This window comes from Chionomys nivalis, chromosome 24 (genome assembly GCF_950005125.1).
Source record: "Chionomys nivalis chromosome 24, mChiNiv1.1, whole genome shotgun sequence".
Lineage (NCBI taxonomy): Eukaryota > Metazoa > Chordata > Mammalia > Rodentia > Cricetidae > Chionomys > Chionomys nivalis.
This window is the reverse complement of record NC_080109.1, coordinates 41,944,835-41,953,803: the sequence shown is the minus strand read 5'-3', so window position 1 is coordinate 41,953,803 and position 8,969 is coordinate 41,944,835.

The window sequence follows — 8,969 nt, the reverse complement described above, 5'->3', positions numbered from 1 at the left end:
GTGAGGGGTTGGTTACACCGCTGCCTTCCCAAAGCTTGGGCTGTGTTCCACCCCCCAGGTCCTGCTCAGAAGTCATCTTCAGAATCCAAAAGGCAGGAAGAGCCCAGGGCAGTTAAGATGGAAAGAGCAAGGCAGAGTTGGCATGAAGGAGACTGCAGGCCACTTCAAGTCTGGCATTTGTTTACTACGTGACTTGTTATTTTAGAGCCTTCTAGACCAGAGAGAAGTGCTCAAATTGATAAGCGCTTAGATACAAGTTCCCGTGACACTGGGAATTTCAGACCGTTGTAGCTGTAGAAAGTTGGGGAAATACAGACAAGAAAAAGACAAAGTTGAATTCTACCACTCAGGTCTATTGACCATTTTAATTTTCTGTAGTCGTTTATTCCTACTTTATATGTACACCTGATGTGTGTATGTTGACTTTCTCCATTTTCTCTGGAACGGCTTTCCTCAGTGAACACCCCACAATCCTGGCTCTCTGACATCCTGAGTGAGGCTTCCTTTCACAGCCCTATGTCGGGGCTCATGGGGCCTTCCTGAAGAGGATCTGACTCTGCCACCCACTGCCTGACCTCAGCAGCTTTTGAAAACCTTGTTAAAAGTCCTCCCTGCCCACGGGGAGCTGGGTCCTCTCTATCAATCATTAACCAAGAAAATGCCCCTATAAGACTTGCCTGCGGGCTAATCTGATAGAGGCATTTTCTCATTTGAAGATAGCTCTTCCCAAATGACCCTAGCTTGTATCAAGTTAACAAAAAAACTAACCAGTACACACTACACCCATTATCTGTCTTAATAACCTCAGGTTTGCCCATATAGGCAAAAGCAGATAGGCAGTGTGCAATGGCATCTTTTGCTCGTTCTCCCAAATGCAAGGATGTGAAAATTACTCCTGAAAAGGTGTCTACTGATACATGGACAAACTTGTGTCCCTGCGGTGGGCAGGTGTGTAACATCCATCTGCCCAATGGGTCCCCCGTTTACACTGTGGGCACTTTCCTGGTCTGGCGGTAGCTCCCTGAGGGAGCTGTGGACTTTTTTTTTTTTTTTTTTATGTTTAGGGCACCACAGTTAAAGTAGGTTTTATCCCCAGTTGTCCGGGGTCCTCGCCCTGGCAGCGGCAATCACCTGGCCCTGAATTAAGTGCCCATCAATATCCCGGCAGATCTGGATGTATTCATTTAAGCTTTTTACCCTTTGTGGCCGCAAGGCTTCCTTACAGTATTTATTTGCATTCTCAAATGCCAGTTGCTTAACTATTGGGCATAGCTGTGGTCACATCACCAAACAATTTCCCGGCCAACTGCAATAGCCTATCTACATAGTCCTGAAATGGTGCTGAAGGCCCTTGTCAAACTTTGGACAGCTGATCCCCGGCAGGCCTGTTTGGCAGGGCTTTCCAACCTTTGGTAGCCGCAGCGGCAGGATGGAGCACAATTTGATCGGCCAAGTCAGCATAAGCTCCTGCTCCAGTTAGCATGTCTAGATTGCGCTGTGCCAGTCCCGCTTGAGCATTTAACCCAGCCGTTTGTAAACAATTTTCTTGATATTCTCCCCTCCACAATAAGTAATCTCTTCCCGATAGAACTGCACGGCATAGCTGCTGCCAATCGCTAGGTGTAAGATTCAATGCCGCAAGAGATTCTACCATGGCAAGAGTAAAGGGGGCCTGAGCGCCGTAGGCCGCCATGGCCTCTTTCAACTGCTTCATCTCCTTAAAGCTCAAGGCCACATGTTGTCTCAGCATCTGTCCTGGATTGTTAGGATCAGGTACCTCTAATGACCCTCGAGGTACCTGAATTCAGTAAAATCGCAGCGGATTCAAACCACTGTCTTGTGAGTTGTGTCTGTCATCGCCAACCTCGTGCCTTCCTGAGTACCAAGACCCTGCTTCTCCCACCGTCTAAGTGGCTCCACTGAGCCGGTCCGTGGCAGGGTTACAAACTGGATAAATACAACACACGGCAAAGTGTTTCCATCTTTATTTAAAGCCCAAAGAGTTATTTTTCTTTTTCTGATAGAGTTCACACTGTAGCCCAGGCTGGCCTGGGACTCCCAGCTGTCCCTTTTATCTCAACTTTCCGTGTTGAGTTACAGGTGTGAGCCACCACACCCAGCTCGGGGCTCTTGAGTTCCTCAGCCTTTGTTGCCCAGCTTATGCATGTAATGTGGAACGTGGCTCAGCGCCTGTGGAGCTTGGGAGGGGAAACCCAACTTTCCGTGATCTCACACACAATTTTTACAGTTTCCTTAGTGATTCTGTAGAGCACTGAGGGCTGTGAAAAGGTTGCTGTTATTTAAATTTTTTGAAGGGAGATTAATATTTTACTTAGAAGAAAGGTAACCCTGAACACGTAGCATAAGTACAAATAGCAAATAACTCTACAGAAAAGCACCCTGGATGCAGGAAACTGAAAGGCAAGTATTAGGAAGGCTGAAGAAATGCTTCTAAAAATACTGTCTGTGCTTTTACTTCACAGGAGAGAGGGCAAAGAGCAAAAGTCAAAGCTAGCACTCTGAAATTTTAGATTGTGCAAAAAGTACTTTTTCTGCTAGTAAGAAACACACAGGATTGTGAGCTGATGAGGAAATAAACCTCTTCCCTATTCATCACCAGGAAACTCACTCACACACACACACGCACACACACACACACACTCAGGCATATACGCATGCACACACACCCACACCCCACACACGTGTGCATGCACACACAAACACACACGCACACACATACACACCCACCCACCCACAGGCACACGCACATATGCACGCACGCACACACAAATGCACCTGTGTGCCACTCCACCCCACGCCCTGCCAAGACACCACCCCAACATCTCCCATGCCTTCACCATCCTTCATCTTGCTACATTAGGAAATTTGGTTTGCAGGGCTGCATTTTTAGTACTCCAAGATGTACTATAATTTTAGCTTTTACTAATACCACTGTCAAATGCCAGGTTTCAAAAGAGCATCAATGTTAGATAAGCTTTGTCGACGCACACAGGATTCCGAGGGAAGGGAATGTTTGTTTACTTGTCATTAAACTTCCTGATATGACCTTCATAATGTTGTAGGTCTGATAAAGCACTGAGCCTGATTGGCAGCATTTCCAGGAGTTCACAGTTTCACAGCTAAGGTTCTGATCAAGGTCACACAGTTATTTATTAACTTAATATAAAAGACACTTTAAAAAGATTATAAAAAGCAATCTGACCCCGCTACAGACAATATTAATAACTCACACACACACAGGAGTTAATCACATCTGGTGATTAGCATACTACCACAAATATGGCAGCTTGTCAGGCACAAGAAGGAGAGCATGGCTGCAGTTGCTGAGGGAAGCTGATGGAGGTGGCGGCACCATGCGCTCCAGGCTCCCTCAGTCATCCTCTTCTCCACAGAGCAGCAGCAGAGTTTTCGTAGTCTCCAGATGTGTCACCCTGGAACCAGACACAGTTAGCTCGATGACTCACAAACGCCACAGGAAATAAGAGATCAGGAGCTATCTGGGCCTTCTTCAAGCTCCTCTTTCTAACCCTTTCTTTATCTTATCTAGTGACCAAATATGCCTGACAGCTCTCTGCACCTGCCGAAATATACTTTTTTGTACCTTCTCATGCAGCAGACATCATGGGGGTCGGGATCTAGCAAACCTATCCATAAAATTCAAAGTATATTATACCGCTCTTTGACCATCAACATTAACCCGTCTGTTCCCTTGCTCATCATACACCCCCGTGTATGGCAAGGGTTCTGCTGTAGTCTTATACATTCCCATACTGTGCTTCCCTATCCCAGAGCTGTTCCTGAAGAGATAATCCTTGTCTTGTAGATATAATGAATATCATTATCATAAAAGAGATTGTGCAAAGCCCATATCCTGCATAGCCAGCTAATCGAGAAACCCATCTATGCCTCAACGGCGGCCTATACCGGCCATCTGCCATTGACCTCCAGGAAGCCTAGTCCCATAGGACATGTAGCTCCCTTCCGGCATAATGACGTATGTCATGTCACACAGACAACACTGGAGTCGGTGTGGCAATCCCCCAGTCATTCCTGAGACCTGAGACCAGGTCCTGAGACCTCCTCACAGTGTCAAGCACCTACCTGGCTTGTTGTTAATCGCTCTCCTCCGAAGTTTCTGAGAGCAGTCTCGTAAGGAGCTCATGCACACGTATGAGGACGTCCGAGTACGGAAAGTGGATGATCAGGTAGGTCTTTACCCTCTTCAGCGCGCACATACCCGATGTTGTGGCAAAGTCCCTGGGGAAGACGCTCGTCCACATGTCCAGGAGGGTGCAGATGGTGCTGGTGGAAAGGGACAGACAGGACACTCAGTGGCCTGGACTTTCCTTTGCCACCCCGCCCAAGATTCCGTGCATGTGAGACTGCAAAGGAGAGGCTATCCAGCCCTTAGCCATACAATGAGCAGGGCTGAGAGGTCCATGGGAGCAGGGAGCTCCATACGCCCCATGCTCAGGCTCTAATGGAGCACAGCTGAGTGAGCCTTCACGCCATGGACTGAGATGAGGGTAGTAGAGTCTCAGAGGGCCACCGGAGGCCACAGGCTTTCCCCACATCCCCACTTGGCAAGGACCGTGCCCATGCAGTTCTTTTCACCCTCCAGTCAATGCTTAGACCTCAGTATGGTGTATGGTGGTAGAAACGTGGAGTGTGAGCCCCAAGCATTGGCCATCCCTCACCCTTGGTACCCAAGGGAGCCCACCCTGCAGAGCCAAGGCCTTTCTTTCTCATGTTGTAAAGCTCACTTACTTCTTGAGCCGCTCATCCTCCTGGCAGCCGGGGCGGAAGCGTGCATACCTGGAGGAGATCAGGAAGGATGTTACCTGTGGAGTCCCAGTTCCCTACCTAAAAGACATCTGGGGGGCATGCTGACTCCTGGAGCAGAATTAAAGTCTCAGGTTATTAAGTTCACCTGCATTCTGTAGGTGCTTCAAATATGTTGTGCAGTATGTCTACCGGACATCTCAGTGGACACAGGTTCCCTCGGATTATCCTCCTCGGGTCTCCACTCAAGACCCATCTCTATCGGGTGCTCCAATATGAATTCTAGAACCTCCTTTACAATGGGAGAAGCGCTTTGGCCAATGCTTCAGAAAAACTGGCCAAGGATAGAGAGCTTCCTGAAGGTGCAGAGGACACCCACACTCACACTCATTAGGGTCACAGCAGTCCCTAGGGCCCAACTTGGAGGTAGTAATGTCTGACTACATGCTGCTGGCTTCTGACAAAACTCTAGCAACTAGGTAGGCTCATAGAAAAGCAGAGGCTTCCCATAAACGACAAGAGGATGTGAGGCCTCTGAGCTCGGAAGTGGGCACTCACCGCCTGAAGATGACATCCAGCACCTGCTTGATGGTGGTATGAGCAGGGTAGGTGCTCAGGAAGGAGATGAGACACTCGTGGTCCCCTTTCTGAAGGGAAGTGATCAGGTCTTCGACCACTTCATCCAGATCCCCGAAGTCTAAGATCTTAGGGTCCCCGGGGACTGAGTCCTTCTGGTCCTCCAGCTGGTCCTGCGGGGCGGAGTCTATTGGGTCCCCAGGGAAGGACTCAGTCAGGTCTTAGGCCCCCCTCCCTCCTCCCACTTGAACTACTTGACACAGATACAAAGGTGCTTCCCATTTCACTGCTCCTAGGGATGTCTGGGTACAGGCAGCACCTAGGCTTTACAATCTGAGCTCCTTGTTGACCTGCATTTTGGGAAAGCACAAACTCCCATGCTTGTTTGTGTATGTTTCATGGGTCATAGCTTCGACCACAAATGTAACCCACTGCTGGGGTGCCAGGATACACAAGTGCAGCTTTGGGGTACCATGAAATGGAGGTGAGAGTGGGAGTGGGGTTCAGGTTAGCCAACAAGTGATGGCTGCCACAACTGCAGTTAAGATGGAAAGAGCAAGGCAGAGTTGGGATGCAGGAGACTGCAGGCCACTTCAAGTCTGGCATTATTTACTAGGTGACTTGTTATTTTAGAGCGTTCTAGACCAGAGAGAAGTGCTCAAATTGATAAGCACTTAGATACAAGTTCTCGTGACACTGGGGAATTTCAGACCGTTGTAGCTGTAGAAAGTTGGGGACTATAGACAAGATAAAGACAATAAAGTTGAATTCTACCACTCAGGTCTGTTGACCATTTAAATTTTCTGTAGTCATTTATTCCCACTTTATATGTACACCTGATGCGTGCATGTTGACTTTACCCATTTTCTCTGGCCCCAAGCATCATGCAATATGGTGGTCTGCTTTTTCACTTTTACACCCTAAGCCCATTATTTCAAAATCCTCCAAGTCTCGATTTCATATGTCCAATATAATGATTGATATGTAATTACGATGAATTGCAGCAGCTTGATGCCTGATCCTTTTGCAAAGTAAGATTGTTAAAGGTCTCTTTTATTTTATTTTTTAACCATTCGATTCTACTCTGAAGGCAGCCATTTCTTTTCCTTCCCACTGTGATCTGTAATTTGGGTATGTGCTGTCAGGGAGCAGGAAAATTAAGGACTTCTCACCAATTAGCTCACAACTTAGAACATAAAATGTGTTTTGATTTGTCTAGTCCTTCCTACCCAATGATGATTCTGTTCTGTTCTGTTTTATGTGGAAGGCACTGGATTGTTTCTATAGGTCAGTTGATCTGTAGATGAAAACACTATTTCATTTAGTAGAGTTTGAGTGCTTACCAAATGCAAAGGGTTAGGTTAGTACTATATATGGCAAGGAACGGGAACTCCTTTGTGGGCTTGTGTTGGTCAGGATTCTGTAGAGAAATATATATATATTCACATATATATTAACACATATATTTTATATGTTAAATATAACATATATGTTATATTTAATTATATGTTATATTTAACATATAAAATATATATTAAAAGGGAATTTATGCCATCAGGTTGTATAATACTATTTGGGTTGTTCAACAATGACTGTCTCACTCTGGAGACAATGAGAGCCCTGGTAATGCCTCAGTCCATGAGACTGGGTAGCCAAGCACCCCGGTCTAGTGCTGAAAACCTGGAGGATTCCTAGAGCTGTTTTGGTGTTTGGTACATGTTAGGATCTGGAGGCATTTGCACCCTAATAACAATGAAGGAATTCAGCAGCAGCAGCAGCAGCAGCAGCAGCAGCAGCAGCAGCAGGGCAGATGAGAGTCCCAGCGGTAGTGAAGGAAAGCAGGCAAAAGCAAGAGCTTCCTTCTACCTCCTTTTGTGAGGCTGCCACAAAAATCTACCACTAACATTTAGGGGGGGTCTTCTCCTTTCAGATATCCGGATGAAGAAAATCCCTTATAGATGTGTCCAGTGGCTTGCCTTTCAGTTGACTCCAGATTCAGCCAAGTACAGTACCAAAACTAACCATTATGAGCTCCTTCTCACACTACGGCTTTATTACCTTCAGAAGAGATTTAATTTATTAGCCTCATAATTCTTCATGTTCTTCTTGTTGTGCACGCTAGACCACAATTTCTTTCTCTCTCCCATCTAGAATATTTCATTTCTCAAATCCAATATCTTCTTTCAGCTAGCATTTATTTGGTATCTGACTATTGATTGTTCACATATTCTCCATCTTAGCCTTATGATACAGTATGTCTTTAGCCCCCCTTCCCCCCTTTTTCTAACCAAATCTCTGTTCACAGACCCTTGCAGACAACAGTGTACTGTCTTTGAAAAGTGATACTTGTGTTTCCGTTGCAGTGGTATCCAGTACACCCCCTCCCAAGACAGGGTTTCTCTGTAGCTTTGGTTCCTGTCCTAGAACTAGCTCTTGTAGACCAGGCTGGCCTCAAACTCACGAGATCCACCTGCATCTGCCTTCCAAGTGCTGGGATTAAAATCGTGCACCACTACCGCCCGTCTTGTACTTAGCTATTTAAAAAGCATTAAAAGGGTCAGTTTACATGAGATAAGGAAGCATACAAGAATTATGTTGATAGGGCAAAAATTAGACGACAGAAGTTTGAACACTGAATACTCATTTTCAGTAGGAGTCTGAAGAAAGGGCTCCTCGCCTACCTACCTATTACCTGTCTGCCCTTATGAAACACCCTATGTTGTTTGGTTTTAAAATTTCTCCACGTTAGGCAGATATCGCGTGAGATGAAGAGGGGTAGGGAAATGGCACAGAAGCCCTGGTCCCAGACCTTTTTGCCTTTCCTGCTTTCTCGTCCTACGAGGCAGATACACTGGGTTTTGTGTGCCAAGATGGCCCTGAAATTTCAGACTGTTAATCCTTAGTTCAAACATCCAAAATGCTTCAAAACCTTAAACATTCTGAATATTGAAATGGAGCTACAAGTAGAAAAGGGCATGTCTGATTTTAGTGAGTTGCAGGAAAAATGCAGGCCACTAAAAATAGTGTATAACATTAATTTCTAGTTATATATATATATATATATATATATATATATATATATATATATCTCACATGTATTTGAAACCAATACAGCTCATGTATATACAAAGCTTCGGTTTCCCCATAAAAATCTGACATTTGATACAATTATGATCATGAGGATTTGGGATAAAGAATAGTCAACCTGTAGAAATTTCCTCCTCCTTAATCATTTTTGATTCTCCTGTTTGCATGTTCTGGAGAATTTCAGCTATACTTTGAGCTTCAATGTTGAAATTCTGCATGGATATGTATTTCCAGCTTTCTTCTGGATGTCTGTCTGCACCGGGTATTGAACTAGAAATCTCCATGCCCCAGCAGCACCTTTTCCCTTCATTATATATCTGTAATTTTGGTCACTACATCATCCACCCAGTCACGCTAGAAACCTTGAAAGTATGCCACCCAGGCCCTACTGTTAGTCATTCGCTAGTCTAGTGATTGTACAACTGAGATGTTTGGGATTCTTCCCTTCCTTATCGCTGTCTTCATCAGGTCTTGGTTACTCAGTGAACAATTACCGTGACAGC